This window comes from Oenanthe melanoleuca, chromosome 4 (assembly GCF_029582105.1).
Source record: "Oenanthe melanoleuca isolate GR-GAL-2019-014 chromosome 4, OMel1.0, whole genome shotgun sequence".
NCBI lineage: Eukaryota > Metazoa > Chordata > Aves > Passeriformes > Muscicapidae > Oenanthe > Oenanthe melanoleuca.
The window spans coordinates 17654098-17675467 of record NC_079337.1 but is presented as its reverse complement, the minus strand read 5'-3'; the positions used below and the strand labels follow the sequence as shown (position 1 = coordinate 17675467).

Below are 21370 nucleotides of genomic sequence, written 5' to 3'. Positions count from 1 at the left end.
AAAGGCAATGAAAGACCATTATTTTGCTGCATACACAGTATCTTCCTCTAATATCAGAGCAAGTTATCTGTTTTTCCCATGATAAAGAAAGTAATACTAAATTAACTCAGTACAAATGAAGATGCTAACATAGCAATTGAAGAAAATCACAGTTATTATTCATTTAAAATATTGTTCCAATTTTCTGTTCCATTTGAATTTTTATGCAACACAAAACTGACTCTGCCATAGTTTGGAAGGACAAAGAATATTTTCCCACATAAAACTTTGCTTGGCTTTGGTTTCATAGGATCCAAAGACAAAACCAGATTAATGTGATTTCTTAAACAAACAATTCCCACTGTCATACTAAAAAAAAAAAATAAAAAAAAATGGAAATTAGGATACTCTATCTTTTATGCTTGTGTATTTTTATATTTTGAAAGCTATGCAGTAAAAAAACATGTTAGATCAAGCAATGCACCACAGACATCACACACAGACCCTCCTGATGGTCAAAGGAGCATTTCAGGCTCTTGAAGACTTATAAAACAACAAAAATGAGTCTGTTTTAATTTTAAAAAAGCAGTGAAACATCTTTGAGTAGTATATTTTGCATCCTTTAAAATAAAAATGAGGTGGATGGTAAAGTTGCTTTTGACTGAAGGACATTAAAGCACTGCTGTTTTACAGCCTTTAAACAAGACCCGAGTATAAATCATTCAAAGAAAAAAAAAATTATGAAACTGAAGGATCATAACATAGGCCACTTTCAAAGGTTTATAAAAGAAGCCATATCCAAACTATTGAAATCTACACTTGAATAATATTTATGTATCCAGAAAATCACATTATTTAAATTAGGATGAAACAACAAGGTTCTCTTTTCTTCCCACCCAGCACCTGCAGAGTAGATGATGGTTTATTCCTGGGAATATTCTGCACATTCACTTTATAAGTCTCACTGAAGTTTCATCTTCCTCATACTCCTCTACAGGCATTCTATGTGGGTCCCATCCTGGCCCTGAGAAAGGACCAATTTAGGATGTACTGTCTCCCAGAAGGAGTCTTTTACTGCCCATTTTCAGGGAGAAGAACCCGGTATCACCAGCCATGCCCTGCTCCCCAGTGATGAGGAAGTAAGTGGCATTCTTGGAAAACTATCCTCCTCTCTGCAAGAGATAGTGTTTATGTATAAGCTATAGATACACTGGAAATACAGCAATTTTGAATTTCAAATAAAGAAAATATTTTCAGTCATTTCAGTGGGCTTTACCTTGATATAACACTGCTCAACACACAAAATTACCATCTTTTCAAACACAGATTCTTGCACTAAAGTAAGAAAAGCACCATAATAACATATTACCACTCAAAGTCTTAAGAGTTTAAAAATCTGACTCAATTGCTACTTGAAAACGGTGACTCAGAGTTAGATGATATACAGAGAGCATTCAGATTACACAGACATTCCTGATAGTTCAGAGGTACTTTAACTGATCTGTGACAGCAAAACTCTGCTCTCTCTGACACTCATTCTACTTGCTACAGAAAAAAAGCTTATTTAAAATGCATTCTAGAAATGGTACTTCATTATTAATAACATCTACATGGTCTGTTACATTATTTTCATGGTAATTCCACTGCAATTCATTTCAAAGCAGCAGTAGAGATTTAGGGGGGAAAAAAAGAAACCAAAAAACACGTTCTTCCTAAATTGCAAGTTTCACTTTCTTAGTAAAACATCTCAGCCTCTGGAGTAGGGGCTGGTTCTCTGATTGGTAGTGCAGGAGCTCCATACAGATGGCCAAACCCCTCCACCTTCCTATCATTCATTCATTGTAATAAAAATACTTTACAAGCAAATATTATCAGTAACAAACTTCCTAAGCCCTTGGAAAAAAGCCTCAAAAGGTGTATTTAATGACCAAAAGTAATGTATTTCCTTTAAGCCATAGCATTAACTACATAATATTGTCAACATATAATATTTCAGAAAGGCAATTTGGCCACTTTTAAATACCTGGCTGTGGCCTGAGCTCTAAATTCACCTGCCATATGCCCAGGCTAAGATCCTACTTGGAAAATCTTCTGAACACTGGAAGTCAGTTTCAAAACGCTTCTGAAATGGCTTGACCCAACCCTGTTACTACTTTTCCCAGTGATTCCCTGGCATGGTTTGGTTGTGACTACAGACAAATTGGATGGGACCACTATTTCAAAAGCAGTCGTTATTGAAATAGTAAGCTAGCATTAAAAGAATCAATCAGTGGCTTTCAGCATTTAACAGCCTCCATCAATCCAATGCAACCACATGTTAACTAAGAGATGCAGTTGTGCAGCTCCTTTCAAAGCTCCTTTTCCCTAGGAAGGTAGAACAAAACCCATTTTCTTATACTAAAGAATTCTTAAAGAGTTGTTTTTGGTTTTTCTTTTTTTTTAGTGAAAAAAAGAGGGGGGAAAAGGGAAAAGAAAAAAAAAAAAGAGGAAGTAACAAAAGAAAAAATAAAAGAGGACCCACAGACATGGATTTGGAGCTTGAGCTTGTTTAAGTTATTCTTCCCTTCTTACTGATCCTCAGATCAATGATTTGAAGAGCTTATGGTAATTTGAGCTTCACTTACATAAAGATCCCCAGATTATGTGGACTTTAATCTTCTTAGTTTTCATCAGCAGTGCTCAAGATGTTGCTAAAGAAGAATTAGCCTAAACTAATACAATTGGTTCCCCTGAGTCTGCTCCTCTTGATAGCAGCTTAACAGAAGATAGCCCATGTAACACTGTTGGCATCAGGAAGGCTCTGAAAGCAGAGCAAAAGACCCCTGACTCTATGAGAAGAGCTGAACACACCTTCTTTCATCCCTGAGGGTTTATCTTCTAAAGCAGAGTCTTTGAAAAAGCCCTAAATCTCTAATTTTCAGTGTGTATATAATCACAAATAAAGATATCATGTATATACATAAATGTACTTTTATAGCTGTATACATATATATGCTATAGTTGTAGAAGTCATACATATACTTACATATAAACACAAAAAAATTTGGCCTTCATAAATTTTTCCGAAAAACAAGTAATGCTTATTGTTTGCAGCTTAGCCTATCATTTTACTTTAGAAGAAAAATGTTCATACAGAGATTATGTCCTGAAACTCTATTTCATATTAGTCCAGAAAGCCTTCAATCCATACTTCTTTCTTCCATCCAGAATTTTCTTCCTCCTAACCAAGAGTAAATTGGTTTTCCTCCTTCAGAAAATTAATTATTATTTTGATAAAGATATCTCAGCTAGACCAATAAGACATGTAAAAGTAATTGCTTCTCATTCTTAGAGGAAAAGCTGCCTACATCAAATATTTGCAAAATTCAGCTCAAAGCACTCTGTGACTCTCCTAAAATGAAGTACCTTGCCTGTGAAACCCTGCTATCATCCCATACTGAATCATAATCCCTGAGTGATCTCCTACTAATCTCATCTAGTAAAGAGACATGTTCTATCCCAAACAGTTTACAACTGAAATACAGGGACATATTTTGGAAAAAAATAAAGGCCCCTCACTATATTTATCAGAATTAAGGCACATGCCTAAATATTCCAACGAACATATGAAATAATGCTAAGTGCCTAAATGTTCTCAAGATCTAGTAAGAAGGATAAAAAATTTGGAAAACTCCTCACTCAGTTCTGAAAACATAGGCTTTGCTGTACTAAGATAAAAAAGCTAACCACAACTTAAGCACTTGGCTAATTACTCATATTAGCATTCTTTGGCATCAAAATTTCTACCTCTCACACAATTTCTCAATGTTGCTTCAGTTCTAACAGAGACTGCTTTAGAAGTTGTAGGGATAAGAACTCAGAACCTTGTACATGAGTTGTTTGACATTTTACAGCTTTTAGAGCTGTGTATCCTTTATTGGTGCTATGATTTTTCAAGGTCAGCCTTTCAGAGAAATGATGCCCAGTATCTGTCACTATCAAACTCTCCACCCACACTCAAGGGTGCACACAAACTCTAATGGCTGGTGCTGCTCTAAGTTAACAGACTGTCAACCTTTTCCATTAAAACTGCTTTTCTTTCCAAGGTTTATATCACAGTCATAAAGATATCCTTTGGGCTAGAGCATGGTGATCAAGAAAAATAAGAATCAATTTTTTTTAAAAAAATTTAAAAATAAGTTTAAAAAAGCCCTCCATCTTCCAGCTCCTAGTAAAGTGCAGCTATTAAGGGCTTGTCAAGCATTTCCTTCCTTTCTTTCTCTAAACTCCACAGGAGTTAAGAGCTCTGTTTATATCCCCTGTTCTAGCACACAACAACACTTCAAACTTCAGGTCTTTTCTTCCTCCTGGAACCTACTAGGAAAATTTAGACAAAATAAGATAATGTAATGAGTAATCAGATAATATAATAAAAATAGCTACTTAGAAAAAAATAGTGAGGCTTTTTCACTTTTAAATATTAACAGTGCAGTACTAAGTAAAGCATTAAAGACAAACTAGCAAAAGTAAATGAGGATGGCTTGGCACTGAGACTTTGGTGGCTTCAGTGTTTTTTAATTCCCCCCGACCTCCCAAAAAAAAAAAAAACAATTCAGCGAGAGATCATTCTTGAAACCATTTTACAACTATTAATTAACACTATGTCTCTGTTCACAACATACAAAAAAAAAGTAATTTTGCCTGTTCCTGTCCATGGCAGGGGAGTTGAGACTAGATGATCTTCAAGCTCCCTTCCAAACCTGTGATTCTTTATTTGGAGAAAGGGATACATCCCCCTGCAGACATTGCAACATTTGTAAAAACTACACATTTCTGACTGAATGCTACCCCAGTACAGACTGAAAGTAAAGACACTTGGTGCTCTCTCCATATATCACTCTAAATGCACTCCACAGAACAGATCAACTCAGCTGACCTGGGACTAGAACCAAAACATTTTTATCTAATCCATTAATGACAGGTACTGAAATGTCTCCAGAAAACTTGACACGATTGGGAAAAAAAAAGAGGGGGAAATCTCTTTTGTCACTGTCACCTTCTAGATCAGAACAATATTTCCCTTCACCTTTGCTCTAAATGCTTTGGTTTTCCCTTTAGAAAATGTGCAGATGCAACACAAAACTTTCAAGCTTTTAGCAGGTTAAAAAAACAACCCTGTAAAATCACAATAGATAATGGATTTGATGACACAAGTAGTACACTCCTTCCATTCAGTTACCAAACTACGTTTCATTACTTAAAAACAAATTGTTAAATGCTTCCTACTACTACTAGGTAGAATTTTTTACTATCAAAACTTTATGAAATCCTGATCAAAATTACGTGTATTTTAAATGAAATAAGAAAATAAGAGGCAAATAATTTTCTCTGCTATATAAGAAGGTACTGATCTGTTAGCATAGGCTTTAGTGGGAAGATAGGTATGCTGACAGGAAAGGTTAAATCCACTAAAAGACAAAAGGACAGCAGGAATATTTGCTTAGTGCCAAACAGAATTCACAGACATGGGTGAGACAGACAAAGATAGACTTCCAATGGGACCAGAAAATTAAGTGGAAAATTCATATACTTCATAAAGGAGACAAGCCACTCACTTCAAGACCTGTCTGAATTGGTTTTTAAATACCTGGGAAGCACCTAATCATATTATTACTATCTAACCCAAGATATTATCTTTTGATGAGCTATTAAGCATTAAGAACACTTCTGTAGAGCAAGCAAGCAATTCATTATACCTTGTGTTGGCCAAGAGATTCATCTGAGATGCATAACCGATTTTAAAAAGGTCCAATTAATATGTACTAAAATACCTTCAGGACTCTGCTGACTTTCCCTACATCCCAAACCCTGCCTGTCTTCCCCCTCAGCAAGTGACCCAGAGAACCCTTCCTGGATTAGGCTCAGTTATAGAAACATTTAGGCTTCTGATCATGCCAGGGCTTAAAGCCAGAGACAGACATCTAAATAAACATCCTACAGCCACACACATTGCTCCATTAGTAAAAATGCACATGCCTACAGGATTAGATGGCAGAGAAAGAAGAATAAAATGTCAGAGGAGCTGAGCAGTTAAGGGATGCCCTCTACAACAATTAGGTAGTCAAAACTGTGTGGGTGTTCAGGAAATTCCAACGAGCAAGCCAAAATCTGAGCACTAACTCTACATTTTCACATAGTGAAATATAAAGTGAGTAATAGAACATTATCTCCAAGATACTCAACAATTACAAACACAGCTTTCTCAGTGATGATACCTTTCAATACTCGTCAATGGAATCAACACAATGGACTTTTATTTTGGTGAAAACATATGATGAAACCAATGCACCCCTTCTCCCTGCCCTCTAGAAGTTTTAGAACAAGGAGTAGAAAACAGTTGCATCTACATTCAAAGGATACCATCCACCTAAGGTATAAAGCAAACTCTATAAATATGTCAGGAGGAAACTGCAACTTTAAAACCCTTTTTCATTATCACATACAACAGTTGGAACTTAATGTTAACATTAAAAGAGCTTTTATGTGAAATCCTTTTTTATGACCAATAAATGAAAGCATGTAATGGATTCAGGAACATAATTTAAGAAAAAACCCAGACCATGTATGTAACTACATATCCATTCTTGAAGATACTAATCTATGAGCATTTTTTTTCCCCAAGGTTATATTGTGTTGTTTTTAAAAGTTTTCAGGAAACATTATGGAAGCACGATCCACACAAAAGTAACACAACACAAGAATTCCAGCACCAGTGCTAGTTTATTGCTTCAGTGAAAACAGCTCACACTCCATCATCTTGAAATAAAACAGTCTGAGAGCTTCACAAGCACAAAGAAACCACTCACCTTCCAAAGGCTCAAAATCTCTCCTCTCCTGAACACTGCACAGCTCCAGACACCAACTAAAAAATTGCCCCCAGCACAAACAGAGGCTAATAACTAAAGAAAAATTCCCAGCTACATACAGGGACAAAAGCCTGTAAGTTGTGGGACCCCTCCTGTTGTTTCCTTGGGAATGTCCTCTCAAACAACCAGAGGGCTTAAATTAACTCAGAATAGTTTCACTTACAAGGCAGGTGTTTGCAATGTCTGCACCTAATTAGTGAAATTAAAGCCCTGCAACAGCACATGCTCAATTTTTCAAACAAAAGCATTAGAGACCAAACAAAAAGAAAGCAATAAACTAATTAATGTGTAAATTAACCTAATTGCTTTGTTCTCACATGACGTTATCAATCACTAAGTGCCAAAGCAGAAACGTGTTATTTTATCATCTGGTGAAATTTGCCCACCTACAGGAGATTTCTTTGACTTTGCCAGTACGGCTTTCAGTGTTTTTATTTTTGATTGTAAATAACTCATTAAAAATAATCAAAATATTTAGTTTCATTTGAGTACAGCACTGCAGTAGTGCTTCCCTACTGTTCTTTTACAGAAGAAAACATTTCTTGTTCCTTCTCTCCCCCATAATGTGGCCTGCTGTGAAAAAGGAAATCTAATGAATTGTCAAACTGAGGCCAGAGACGGATGAAAAAGACAATGCTTTTTGGTTTGGTTACTTTACCAGCTTCTAGTTTACAGTGTCAGTTTGCAGTGTAAGGCTGAGAATAACATGAAAAGCAATACTGAGCAAAACTATGCAGGTTTAGAAAAGCTGCATCTCACTGAAAACACACAGACTGTGATTCGAGTTTGATGTCTGATGTCTGAATCCTTTTACACTGCACATTTTCAAATTTTAAGCAGTAAATGGCAGTTATATTTGGAACACAATTTCTCCTAATTTAACATTACTGCAATAACTTGTGCCATTAATTTATTAAAGCTTGCAACAAATATGATAATGAAGAAACACACTTTTAAAAGTTGCTGTAAGGAAGTTATTAAAAATTTAATATGATTATTAATTTATAATAGAATTTGTAGCATTTCTTCTGTGAAACGCTAAATGTACATTACATAATAGCATAATTAATATTTTTAGCTACTGATTTTGCAAGCTGTTTGTCAGGAGAGCAGCCCTAATAATTGTTGGAGGGTATGTTAAAACTTGCTGTCTGTAGCTCCATCTAGGCTGAGATTAAAACTGGACTCACCAATTCATTTATTTTCAAGGAACCCCACAGTATCACTGCAGCTTTTGGAATAAATTCCATTTTTAAAAATAAAATGAACAAAATGTCAATTTCTAGCCCACACTGTTGCCAGATACAGCATGACATTTTGATCTAAGCTCACCCTATAGATTTTGGATGCAGAAGGTCTGTACACATAGAGACATTGTACAATCTTTGAGGTTGATTACTGCTTGACTTATGAGTCTGAACCTCCTGTGGCAAGGCCATTTTCCTGCCTTTGCTTTCATGGACCAGAGATCCATCAGTTACTTGGATTAGCATGCACACTACTAGCCATGCTGTTGTTCCCTAAACCTGACACAGCAAACCTGAGGAATATGCTAGGACATGAGTGTATTAATAAGGAATATGTTGTAAAACTACACACTAGACATGGACAGACAAAAAAAGAAGAGCTGCAACTCCTGGTCAAGTGGAAATGGAAAGATGAACAAGAAATTTGCCTGCTATTACCTGAATGTTGTGGTTTTTCTTTATTTATTTGACTTGACTCACTTTTTCTGTGGGTGTTTTTCGGATTTTTTGGTTGTTGTTTTATTTCTTTTAATTTTGGATTTGGTTTGGTTGTTTTTTTTGAGGACAACTGTTGAACCATAGATTGATTTGGACTGTAAGAAGAACATCTGCTCCAATCCCCCTGCAATGTGTAGGAACATCTTCAACTAGCCAGGGATGGGACATCCACCACCTCTCTGGGCAACTGTTGCAGTTCCTCACCACCCTTAGTCTAAAACACTTCCTCCTTCTATCCAACATTATACCTTGTCCTATCACAACAAATCCTGCTAAAAAGTCTGTCCCACCTTTCTTACAGTAGCATTCACTTAAATACACAGTTCTTAGGCCCCAAAAAATCCAAATGTCTTGTCTTTTAATCTGCATCAAGCGAGTTATGAAGATTTTTACTACCTAACCTAAGTTCTTTATACTGGTTATAACAGCCAGTTGATGTAAAGTGTGATCAAATCTTCAAATAGGAAAGAGGGCACTGAAGTCCTATGGAATGCAGAATGTAAATTTTCAGTCACTTCTTTGAGTGGACAGAAATTATTAATATTCCTCTGAGGCAATATCAAAGAGTAGGGCTATGTGTCCTTCAAATTTTTTATTCCATCTCTCTTGGCTGGTCTGCTGTACCCGCATCTCCCACACTTAACATCTGGCAGCAACCTCTCAAAACTGCTAAGCAGCTGTTTCCACAAAGGAAGGAGATTCTCTGTTCCACACTCCCCTCCCAACAAGCCACCAGCTCTCCCCTGAAAGGTTCCACACAGGCAGCTTAATAAACTGACATAATTAAGCACAGCCATACTACACTGACAACAGGTGATTGACCATCAGCAGTATGAGGGTTTCAACAGAACTCCAAGCCTAATCCATAAGCTTTTCTCCATCCCAACAAAACTACAGTCCCTCTTTTGCTGAAATACATTTTCAGCTTGGCCAGGGACATACAGCAAAACAAAGTTTGCCAGCAAAATCTGGCAGCAGAGAATTAAATAAATACATTTTCCTTTAAAGATATTTTTATTAGTTCTAGAAGCAGCATTTTGAAATTTCAGTGTCATTTTTCAGACTTAATGAACCCTGATGGGCTGAAGCCAGCATTTCTTTTATACAACAACATATATCAAGTTTTTTCTGTTTCATTTTCAAGAACAAATGCAATGTTGGAAAAGAACAAACAAACAGAAATGCCTAGATCAGAGCACAGATTAAGCAAAATCTCTTCTAAATTACTTTCTAAGTCCTGTAATATTACTAATTACTTTTAGAAAACAGAAAATACAATACGAAATAATTAACCTAATGCAGATTGTTCTCTCCTGAATAAAGGCTGTCACAAGAATAACTAAGAGATGAGTGAAGCAAGTAATTTAAATGCAGTCAAAAGCCATAAGGCAGATGACTAACACTTTTACCCATGTGCCACAAAACAGAGACAAAATAATCCAAGTCTACTGGACCTCTGATTGGCATTTGTAAAACTCTCAGTGACAGGCAGGAGATATTTTCTGTTTCAGTTTAAGCTAGTAAAGTTTTTGACATACAAAACTTGCATGGTACAAGCCATATTCTCTTGCCACAGCAAAAATAAAAAGGAGAGAAAATGTGAAAATGTAAAGCTGATACAACAGGAATATTAACTTCATTTTCAGAACAAACAAAGTGAGGAAACCAAAGAAATAATTGCAATTCTCACGCCTTTAAGTGAAAGAGTAGACTTTGCATTTTCCAAACTGTGATCAGCTCACTACCAACAGGGAGGAACCCTGTGGATCCTACAAGGACAATTAAGTTACAAGAGAATAAATGATCATCCCTTCAGAACATGAGCCAGAGAATTCACTTGCATATTTACTGCAGCATCAATATAACTGTTGAGGCAGTCACAAAAACAAATAAAAGTTGTAAGGAACAAAGTTTTAGATGTGTATCTTTATTAGCCTCTACCATTCTTTGTTTTCATCCTGCTTGGCTGGCTAAGTGAGACAAGTGGTAATGTTATTTGTGCAGACAACATTTTTCCCCACAGCATCATCTAAAACAACAGGCTGAGCATTCTATACTTAATTACTTTATTTTCAATTGTTTGTGTGCTACAAGTTTTTGGAAAAAAAAAAAAAAGAAAAAAGTCTGGCTCTTTAATTGGCTTTAAATTCCAGTACATCAAGACTCAGTGGGTAACTACAGTTGTAAATGGCAAGGAATAATGAAAGTGATAAAATAGCAATTCCACACCTTGACTGATTTATTTATACCTGTCTCTTTATATCTATCTTCATCTCTGAAAACAGTGAAAACTGTGGAAGTTTGGAAAATACATACATGCTCTTTACTCACAAAATTCCTGGAATTTAACCAATTAAACCAAACCACGAGTGGTTTTTGTTTTTTTTTTTTTTTAATAGGCCCATAAGATAATCAATATAAACAGGTGCAAAATTAATATTAGAGATGTCTGGTAGCTGGAAGTTTTGTTTTTTTTGTGAATATCTGTACATGCTCTCCTCTTTTATTCTTGATAGTGACAGCAAAAACAATGAAAGCCCTGGATAAATGCACTGCTTATTCCAGACATAAAGTTAAAAGTTAAAAGACATAAACCTATTTGCCACCGAAATACAAATTTCTCTTTCTAAACTAGGTAAAATCTCTTCAAGTTTTTGAACAACACAGTGGCCAGTTTAAAAGCAGAAATTCAGAAGCAATTTCAGAATCAATTAAAAGTTACACCTGGGGCTGAGGTCTTATATAAGAAATATTTGAAATCTTAATAACATAACAGGCAAGAATTCTACTTTATATCACTGCTTGAGTTGGCACTATTCCTTAAATATAAAAAGGAAGTACTGAGCCTCTCCTTAGCCTACTGGCTACAGAGGCAGTAATTTCATCCAAAAGCTGGTAATAACACATAAAATATTTCTCAAGAAATTTTTAGAGAGGAAGAAAAATAATGTAGAGTGAACTTATAAGGAGGTACTGTTGAAGGATGTCCTCTTCCCAGCCTGGGGGACACTATTTCACCTGTGTTCCTGCAGTCTATCTCTGTGCATGTTCCAACTAAGAAGGAGATCAAAAGCAATTTCATATTCTGCTGAGGATTTCAGAGCTTATCACATTATTTGTGCAACTTCTGCTGTGGTCTCTCCTGACTCTCTCCACTGAATTTCAAATTTCAAATCTAAGTGGAAAAGAAGTCCATTTTCAGGTAACTTGCTGTCAGTATTTGAGTGACAAAGCAGAGTTGAAAAGGGGAACTTTTGAAAACGTCTTCTAATTAAAAATCTGAAGAGTAGGGGCAGCTCTTGCACTGGGATCTGTAGGGCCCATCACTGCCAGAACAAGTCAGCTTGGTCAAGTGTTGCTCCAACATTCTACCCTTGTGTTAAAGGCACAATGAACATGGCAATGCCAAACCCAACACTGCACAACACCATGACCAGAAGTGTATTTTGCCTCCCTCCATTTCATGGTTGTAGAATCAGGACGAAGTTTTAGATATGGAAAATATCCATGTAGCAGGATGCTGGTCTCTACCTGACGAGACAAAGGCTACTGCTGATAATCATTTTAGATGAAAAAACAACTGTGAATCTTATCCAAACTATTTAAATAGATTTACTTGGATTTACTGCATGAGGTAATTAATGTTGTTTCTAGACTGATCCAAGATTTCTGGCATAGGTGTTCAAACTGCATGTAGGTAGAGGAGAGCGGGAGGAAGCTCTCAGCCACAGAATTGTTGCAGGGGTCAGGTGGAAATACGCAGAACAAGTGAAAAAGGACATATAATCAAAAATACTCCCTTTCTCAAGGACTTGTGTGTGAAAACAGAGGGTATAAAAGAAGAATTATCACTTCATTTAGTGCTGCTAATCCCCCAACTATCCTTCCAAACATATTCCAGTAAAGCCAGACAGATGGCAAAGAGTGATTTCAGTGGTTCCAGGTGAAGACACCTGGCTAAAAGCCTTATTATTCGTTTGTTTCTTTGATTCTACCAAAGACATTCAAGAACAATTTTCGTTGCTAGTGTTTTCTAACATTTCTTTATACTTCCCCCATTGCACTTGCTTGCAAGAGACAGCACCTTGCAAATAGGCAAAAAGGCTTCTGCATTGGAACGCATTCAGCCAATACAGCCGTAAGAAAATATAAATATTATTGTAAGATCTAAGTGACATTTTTTCCTGCTCTTTACGGAAGGCTGATTGGAAGCAAAGAAGGACAATAAAAGAGTATTTTTTGCTGCCTGAATGCGAAATACAGGAAATTCTACTTCTGTTCTGGATATTCTTTCCAAACTGTTATTGCTCTGTTTTGAAAAATCCTACCAAGCATCAAAGCCCAAGAGCCACACCAGATTACCAATCCACTACTCATCACTGTTTCCTAGTAGAAGTAATGATTGGAAAGACAAATAAACATCAAGACAGGCATTTCATAAGGAAGTGAAGTGTAAAAGTTGAAATAAAACCCTCACTGAAGCACTAACAAATAAGTAAATACAATATGAACCAGTTCTAAAGAGAAAATCAATAACTGAGTATGAAATTTATAGTAAGAGCAATTTGACATGGAGAATGACAGCTCTGAAGAGCAACTGAAATAAAGGGTAAATATGTAAAATATTTGGAGTACCCAGTGATGAGAGACAAGCTGTGCCTTAGTTCATCACTCAGGACCCCCCAAAATCCAAAAAGAGAGAATGACAACCCTAACTTACAAACTGCATGCCCTAGTTCCACAGTCTAAGCACATGTAAGTGACAGGCCAAAGGGGACTAAATATAAGTATTTTAAGCTCCACTTCAGGTAAGTATCACCTGTGATATTATATAGTTCCAAGAAGACTAAGAACTACAAGGTAAGCATACAGCTGCAGGCATCATGACCCATACACACATGAAAAACTCGGGCATAGATTATGTTTTTCATCAAAACTAGCTTAAGCAGAGCAGTATTTGAAACCCAGCAGCAACCTAAGCACCACACTTAACCCCCCCACCAGCAGGGCAGGGGAGATAATCAGAGTCCAAGTGAAAAAAAAACAACCTTGTGATTGCGCTAAAGACAGTTTAATGGGTAAAAAGCAAGAACTGTGAACACAAGCAAAGCAAAAACAAAGCAAGGAATTCAGTCAGTGCTTCCCATGGGCAGGCAGGTGTTCAGCCATTCCCAGGACAGCAGGGCTCCATTACATGTCATGGTGACTTGGTGACAAACACCATCACTCCAGACATCTCCACTTCCTCCTTCTCCCCCCAGCTGTATGTGCTGAGCAGATGCCACCTGGTCTGGGATAGCCCCTAGGCCAGCTGCAGTCACCTGTTCTGCCTGTGTCTCCTCCCAGCTCCTTGTGCACCCTCATCCTCTCACCCTTTCCAACACAAATCCAAAACATAGCCCCAAACCAGATACTGAGATAAAAATTAACCCTACTACCCCAGCCAAAACCAGCACAAGAAATTTATATTAGATCTCAAAACAAAAACCAAAGCATTTCAGTGAGAAACAACTTAATCTGCAAAATCTGTTTAACAAGAATTCTGCCCATTTGTATTTGGGCATGAACAGGAACAAGGGGAGAGTTTAACTGGCATTTTAATACATTTTCATTGACAAAAATTAAAAAAAAAAAAAAAAGAAATCCTGATGAGATCATGAAATTCAGCACACATTTATCCAGATTTATTACTTTTATGAAACCATCACTCTCAGATTTATTTGATTTCACTACGTATTCAGAGAGGTTACAAAACATATTAGCTTTAGTCTAGAAAACAAAATTAAAAATAGACTTCAAATTTGGCACGCCTGGATCCTTCTCTAATGCTCCTTTGCTGTAATTTTTTCAAGTTACAGCCATCACATTAATCTTCTAAGTATAGTATTTTTAGCTCATATCTAGAAATACTCAGTCTTTTTTTTTTCTTTCAATGCCTTCCTACATAGTAGAAATAAAATGATGGAACACACGTTACACATCATTCTTGCACATGGAGCAAAATGGGCAGAAGTAGCTGCTCAGCTGGTAAGAAATTTTTAAATAAAAGTAATATGGGGAAAGGAGAAGAAATAGATATATAACAAAATGTGCTGAGTAGAACAGGACTCACAAGAATCATCGAGTCCAATGCCTGGCCCTGGACAGGACCATCCCCAATAATAATCTTGGGAAATTCAAATATTATCTAATTTCTGCTGCAATTCTAATTGTAGGATCAGTAAAGTATTTTAATCAGATGAAGAAGTGAAAGGAAGATTCTCTGCCACAGTGTTCCTTTGCAAACCTGACATTTACACCTACCTGTTTATGTCCCTGTAGCAAAAGTGCATAAAAGCAATAGGTGAATCAAGTCACTCTATACAATCTCATTCAGAATAAAATCCAACTATTTATTTCACTTAATGAGAAAATCCTTTCTAACCATTAATGTTTTCATAAAGAGTTCAGTCTCCACTGTCAGAAAAATTTAAAGCCCAGAGGGAACTTCTGAAGCATAAACAAGATTAAGATTTCTTGATGCTTTTTATATAACACATTTCATACCCCAGGATGAAAAATCCTTGTGTATGAATGTTCCCATAAGTCTTTTCTATGCAGATGCCTTTCTTTTTTATCCCAAAGCACAAATACAGTATAAATAGCAATGACAGCATTTCAGCCTTCATGATGTTAGCTTATAAAATAAATATTAAAGATCACATAAAGGGACATTTCCCATTATAATAATGTACAGCAGACAGAAGGCTTTGGTTCACTCCCTATAGAAAATGTGCCAAACATGCTCTTCTGTATTAAGTACATAGCTGAAAAATTCAAATTGTGAAACCTTTGTTCTCCTGCATTTAAATTGCCTTCTCAGTATTGTGTGCCAGAAGGGCTTGTTTTGCCAACAGGAAAGCAGTCAGGGGGAAAAGAAACAGCAGAAAGTCAGATGCGAATTTGGTGTTACTCCAAGATTTATAGAATACTTTTCAAATATGAAAATCAGTAAGATGAGGAATGAGGTAAGCTACTGCTGCAGCTACCTACAGATGTGGCAGCTATCTCTGAAACTGCGGCGAGCTTGGTAAAGCTGCTGCAATTCTCCCAAAGTCAGGTGGATGGGGCAGCAGCCAGGCTGACCTGCTTGCAAAAGACAAGACATGGCTTCCTTATGGTGATCTCCTTGCCTCCTTCAGTAACACTCCATGAACAGACACCTTTATATCAACAATTTTCAAAAGAACACATTCTGAGACCTCAATTCTCCAAAAATCTACCACATTGCCTGCACTTAAAACACTGACATAAAAGGTTTATCTTTCAACGCAGTTCAGCTCTGTGTCAATTTTGTCAGTCAGGTCAATATTATCTATGTATGCTTTCTGGATGACAGGCAAACCACTGTTAAATACAGAACACTTGAAATAGAAAAATTAAACACTAGATTTTCTTTTATTGCTCAGTTGTTACAGCAGCTGTTTAATTCTACTTCAATGAACTCATTTTTCACTGTAAAAGCAAGCGTTCCAGTTTGTGTTACAAACAAACAGTTGGAACTAACTTCTTAGAGCCTCTTTTTCATTGGAAATGTTAAAAAAATGTTTTCAGTATTGAATCAGAATAAACATACATTGAAAAGTTCAAGGCAAGCCACGAATGGAGTCTGCTATGTTCTGTTATCATCATTGCACTGGTGACACGAAAACATCAACTTAAATGTGTGATCTAAGTTTCTGCTTTGAACCAGAGTAAAGCCAAAGGAACCCACTTCAGAGCTTGAAATTCTTTGCATGGCTTCTTTTTCTACTTGCTCCAGAAAGTGAGACTGTGTTTTCTTTCCTGACAAAACTGTTGGTATATTCTAAATGGAAAGCTCTCTCAGACAGCAGCCACCAAGCCTGTTACTGGTAACTGGGGTCTGCCTGCTCCTTCCAACATCACTCTCTGCAGCTGGTAACACATAATTTAAGAAACTCTAGTACTTGTGCTCCTTGCCTCTTAACCAGTTATCCCAAGGCCCTGACAACTCTTTTGATTGCCCTTGGACTTCTTACTGCAATGTCATCACAATATGTGATGCTCCAAGAATAAAAAGTAATAAAGATCCGTTTATACCATGTATCAGGAAGGTTAATTTTCTCTGACTTGTAGCAATGAAAAAGCAAGAAACTGAACATTTACTCAAACATAGATAAAATGACAGATGATACAACAATGAATCCAAGAGAAAAGAGATAGAGGTGACTTTCTATGACTGCAGGTGTATCAACTATTTTTTCCTGTACAGGAGTTAATGGACATGGAAGAGCACAGTGCACATAAACTCTGCAGTCCAAAAACTTTTTGTAATGAATGAGAATTTGAAAAGTTTGATTTAGTGCAGGCAAATGTTTTGAAAGAAAAACTGAAAGGAAGGGCTAATCTTTGAAGCCCATGCCACATTTATAGCAGCTCCCTTCAGGACTATAGTACTAACATGCAGTAGAAAAAAAATTCTCTTTTAAAAAATAATAATTTTTTTCTACTTGAATGGCTGAATGCACCTGAAAACATTCCAATGAGAAGTCTGACATTTGTGTGCTTTTAACAAACCATAACAACAGCTTTGAAATCATTACATCTCTTTTTCTTTTTTTTTTCCCTGTCAAGTAAATTCTGGTTTTTTCTTCACAGAAGATCTTGTACAGTGGTTTGAAAGAGAACATGGCACAATGTAGCTGAACAATGCCTAGTGAGAGGAAGCAAATCAGTTGCATCCTATTTACCATTTTGAAGCTTCTGAAGAAGAAATTAATAAGATGAATTTGTGCCAGGGAAGAGGTTAATCCTTAGCCTTATCTTTCCAAGTTTAAAATCCATTTCTAGGCTTAGTTCCTTAGTTTTGGATTAATCACCTTAGCTTTAAAGTATTTTTGTGGTTTTATTTCTTTTACCTTTGGTTCCTTCCTCTTAACTTCTACCAAATTTGCATTGTCTACTTTCATCAACATCCTTCTGATTTCTTCCTTCATTTTGTTTCCTCATCTCCACCTCACAAAACACAGCATTTTCTCTTACATTGCCAATCTTTTGCCTTCTGGTGTCTTTCAAGAAAAAGACACCTCCATAGAACTTTGTTAACTTTACATACTTGCTATCAGGTCTCTGACATTTTCCTAGGCCTGACTGATTCTGTAGCATTTAGAGATTCTGCAACCTTTTCTTTCACCTTCTGCTGATGATCTTCTCGTACCTAAAGCTTTCACCTTTAAAGTCTACAGATACCTTTCAATTCAAACTTGAACCCTCTTCTTTCATCACTCCATCAAAACCTCCTGCTCTGCATCTCAATGTGCCCTGGTTGCATACCCATTCCTTTTAATTTAGTTTCCTTGCTTTAGCTTCTGTGCAAGCTTTGCTACTCCAAAATTTACAAGAGATCTACGCTATTTAAATATAAACTGATGAGCTTGTATGCCATTTACTACACTGCCTTTTCCTCCTAGTATGCATGTAATTATCAGTGTAGGGGGAAAAGCCTCCCCTATGCCTGATAAGGCCTGAGATGTGGCAGTGGAATGACCAGCTCCTAATTACCTGCAGAGATAACCTGCACCTTCCCTTCCACCAAACTCCCCTTACCAAAGCCCTCTCTAAAGAGACCTCTATTTTCCAAGAAGCCAGCCTTGCAATTCCGCACTGCAGAAGCTCAACCACTCAGAAGGAAGCACCTCAAGCAATATGAGAGCACTGCACAGATTTTTCTGGATGCCTTCTGAAAACTGGCAATAAATCAGTCCCATAAACTTCAGATTGTCTGGGGACAACAAGTACCAGCAGAATCTTGTCACAGCACGGTAAGAGGTGGAGGGAATGACACCATTATCACAGTGCTTGGCAAAGAAATTCTGCTGAGATACCTCCTGTCTCAAAATTTCTTGAACAGAGAAGGGGACAGCAGAAAGAAAACCCACAGCTCCTTTAAGATCCAAATGCTATGCTTCTTCCTGATGACAGCTTTAATGTTAGCAGACCACTGGTCTGCAGTGCAATTAACATCTTGCTGTGCTGGGTCCCACAGTTACTGTACCAGGTTCCATAATTACTGACCTGGCAGGCTGCATTATCTTAACCTTATGTTTTCTGCACTGGCTAAGAGGCACAGCTCAAAATGTGTGCACAGGAAACTCACTCATTATGGATTATCAGCACAATCTGCTCCCTATCTCTCACCATCAAGAGACAGGGGTTTCAGAAAGGCAGACAATTACTTTTGTCTATGTAAAGTGGCTTATCAAAGCCTAGGCCTTATGATATAGCCAGAGATTTATCTTCTGTGAAGCATTCACCTAATATGGTTGTGTACCCTTGTGAAGCTGGGGAATGCTTCCAAAAGCAAATTAAACATGGTATGAATTGCCATTTATTCAGCACACCTAGGTAAGTTATATAATTTTAGAAAGTTTTAGAAAAGGCTGTATATTTATTTATTTCCTTTATTTTTAATACTGGTGATGGCAGGGAGGTGTTGCTTCCTTTTGTTTTTTATGAACAGGAGAAAAAGTAGGTTCAAACATTGATTGTCTACTTACCAACCTATTTATAGAAAATAGAAAAGGTTTACTAGCCACTAGCACTGAGAATAGAATTCAGCTACAGAAAATTCATTACACTACATCTCGCAGGGGAAATCAATTAACCCAGGAAGGGTCTCATACTTATTATGGTGCTCAATTTTGATCTGAAGTGCCTCACAGTGCAGCAACTGCTTTTTTCTTTTTCCTTTTTTTTTTTTTGGCAGATCTCTCTGCTAGTTTCTTAAATGTGCCTTTCTACAATGAAAAGAAATTAAACAGCAAGAAGCATAAAGTGAGTTGTATCAGCAGTTTGCAAGAAAACAGCACTGGAAAGTTACTTGAGAATCAATATTTTACAGAAGCGGTTTCATTTATTCAGCTGCTTATCAGGAAGCAACAAAAATTTGAATTGAATTGCCTTAACACTATTTTGGGCTCATGTCTGTGTGACAACAAAAACCCTTTAAAAAGCAAGCTTAGTGCCCATCTAATTTGAAGTGGTTTTTTCATCATCTCAGTCAAACAATAGAAATTAAACCAAATGGCTGAAGCATGGTTCATTTTTGTTTTAAAAAAATCTTCATGCAAATTATTATATAAAGCCAAATGTTTCACAGTTAGAAATTTAGGGTCATGTATCATTTTATTGGCACAGTAAAAGGCTACAGCCATATTAACATCTCTGTGTATAAAGTGTCAATTTGCCTTTTAATGTCCATCCTTCTCTATTGAGAACCATGAAAATCAGTCTTTTCCTGGCTTTTGAACAATTGCTAACTTCCTTTGGCTCAAAAACTTGGATATACTTCCTTTTTCACCCACATATGGGGCCAGCCATCAAATGCACAGCAGAAGCTAAAGAGTGGAGCACTTGAAGGGTTATGGACAGTATTTATTTCCCCATCTCTGTGTTCACTTCTGTGCCTTCACACTTCATTTGTGTGCCATTATTAAGGTATGATGAGGGCCAAAAGATGGTTTAGTTAAAACTGAACAGCATAACAACTGTCTGAAATGTCTGCAGCACAAAGAAGGGAAGTGAAGAGCTCATATTTCTCAAGTGCTCTGAAACTTGGCTCTTGATATCTGGACCCAATGCCCTCCTCTTTTGATGTGCAGTGAGATGGGTGAGGACACCATCAGCTCCACAGAGTGCCCTACAGCCCCAAAGTCCACTCCTGGCAGATAAGTACTCACCAGAAGTCAATTTATACTCCTTCCCCCTTCATCTGCCAAGAGAGATTCCTGCTAGATGTCTGGTAAAGCCCCGAATTTCTGCTCCTAGTCCAACTTTATGGATCAAAGAGGTTTCACCTGATCTGAAATTACAGGATGTACAGTGCAGCTTTTGAACTCAGCATTTCAGGAAAGCCTCCAGAGCTTCTGGGGAATATCTCAGCCTCTATCACTTCCAACTCTAACTGTGCCCCTTGTAGAGCTGACAAGCCATGGGGTAAATCAGACTTGGATAGAAATGATCCTGAGAGGAATGGTACTGGAAGAGACGGATACCACAGGAAGTAATGGGATAATCTACTGTGCAGAAGAGACTCTACTACAATTCCTGTGTGATCAACTAAACAGGTCAGAAAATGTAATGCTAAAATTATACAGTAATTTTCAGTTGCTATTAGTAAAATTATTGCTTTAGGAAAGAACCTAAGAAACAACCATTCAAAGAAATGATAAAAAATGATGGCTTTGCAAAGCTGGAATCACTCTGCTCCATCTGTCCTGGGGTGAATTAGGAGAACACATTTCACATTCCAAGTCTGAAGTATTAACAGCCTAGAAAGCACCATATGGATTTTGGCATTCCCTAGTTTAAAAAAAAAGAAAAGGAAAAGGAAAAGGAAAAGGAAAAGGAAAAGGAAAAGGAAAAGGAAAAGGAAAAGGAAAAGGAAAAGGAAAAGGAAAAGGAAAAGGAGAAAAGAAGAAAAGAAGAAAAGAAAAGAAAAGAAAAGAAAAGAAAAGAAAAGAAAAGAAAAGAAAAGAAAAGAAAAGAAAAGAAAAGAAAAGAAAAGAAAAGAAAAGAAAAGAAAAGAAAAGAAAAGAAAAGAAAAGAAAAGAAAAGAAAAGAAAAGAAAAGAAAAGAAAAGAAAAGAAAAGAAAAGAAAAGAAAAGAAAAGAAAAGAAAAGAATTATCGACTACAAATCTTAAAAAAGACAGACTGAGGGTTTTTTTCCTTATTGTGAATAT

The 21370-nt window shown here is 36.8% G+C and overlaps 1 protein-coding gene across 6 annotated transcripts in view; it reads right to left on the bottom strand.

Annotated features, from left to right (window-relative positions):
• Positions 1–21370, bottom strand: part of CCSER1 (coiled-coil serine rich protein 1) — a 592978-nt gene that overhangs the window by 357281 nt on the left and 214327 nt on the right. The window lies entirely within an intron of this gene.